Here is a 1,115-nt window from a genome sequence, read left to right on the forward strand (position 1 = left end):
ATAACACTTATGTAAGGAAACACATGAATAAGATTATGAGTGATGTAAGCCATCCACTGTATCAACATTATGTCTTCCTTACATCAGGCAAAAGGTTGGCTCTCCCAAGGCTACACACAAATACGTTTAAAAATTCTTTTATTCCAAAGAGTATAAAATTGTATAACTATTTAGCACCTCAGCATAGCTAACTTACTACACTTTTAATATAATACTATTTACTTTTTAGAATTAAGTTTTATATTTTTTGGAGAGCTTGGAGGCCATAAAGAATTTCATGTTGAATATGTATTCAGTGTGACAATAAAGCTTATCTTATCTTATCTACACACTACATTATACAGTGGTGGGTCTGGCAAAGTGACGCCTTAAGTTGAGGACTCGGGTCGGGATGGATCGCCGTTTGAAACAAAGCTAAAATTCTCCTTTCTTGAACCTGCAGTGCTGCTAAATGTTCTTTGTATGAGGTGTAATCTGATCCTTGCCCCGTGCACACTGCAGGAGTACAGTGTGGTGGTGAATCTGGCAATGTGACGTTTGAGGCAGGGATTCGAGTCAGCGTAGATGTTTGAAACTGAGCTGAGATATGCCTTTCGTAGACCTGCCATGCTCTCATACGTCCTTTGTATACCGTGTGATATTATTGTTGCCTCATACACACTACAGCAATTGAGTGGCATATCCCTGCATACCACATACCGGAAATAAAGAAAAGGTATGACCAAGACTCGAAGCAGTGAACCTCGAGGACGAACCGAGTCTCGGATTGGCCAGGCGGAGGTCCCACGCGCTGGCGTCACCACTTGAGGACCGAGGCGCCGCGCGGTTACGTGGAGATCTGAATTGCGCGTTAATCACCCCAGTAATGGAACACCTGTGTCATTAGTTTGTGTAGTGATCGTTAATTGTACGTGACAGTAGTGCAGACCAAGGAAGGTTTAGACTCTGTAGCTTCCATGGTGCAGACTTTGCCGGGAGAAGCCAGCGGGCGTGGGTACTGAGCGCCGGCAGCGGGGAGTGTGGTGCTGCAGGTCTGGTGTTCCTTGCCTGATTTCCTCCGTGGCGGCGCCGGACAGCAGTAGGAGCGAGGTACAGTTGTTGATTCATGTTTGTTG

At 45.2% G+C, this 1,115-nt stretch overlaps 1 long non-coding RNA gene across 2 annotated transcripts in view; it reads left to right on the forward strand.

Annotated features, from left to right (window-relative positions):
- The first annotated feature begins 567 nt into the window (after window positions 1–567).
- LOC135091528 (uncharacterized) overlaps window positions 568–1,115 on the forward strand; it is a 22,891-nt gene continuing 22,343 nt past the window's right edge. Inside the window, exon 1 of one of the 2 annotated variants that reach the window (XR_010262548.1) lies at window positions 568–1,089. This is a non-coding gene — a long non-coding RNA (uncharacterized LOC135091528). The remainder of the gene's footprint in view (window positions 1,090–1,115) is intronic. The other variant, XR_010262547.1, reaches the window with a different exon arrangement.

Source organism: Scylla paramamosain, chromosome 37 (genome assembly GCF_035594125.1).
Source record: "Scylla paramamosain isolate STU-SP2022 chromosome 37, ASM3559412v1, whole genome shotgun sequence".
Classification (NCBI taxonomy): domain Eukaryota; kingdom Metazoa; phylum Arthropoda; class Malacostraca; order Decapoda; family Portunidae; genus Scylla; species Scylla paramamosain.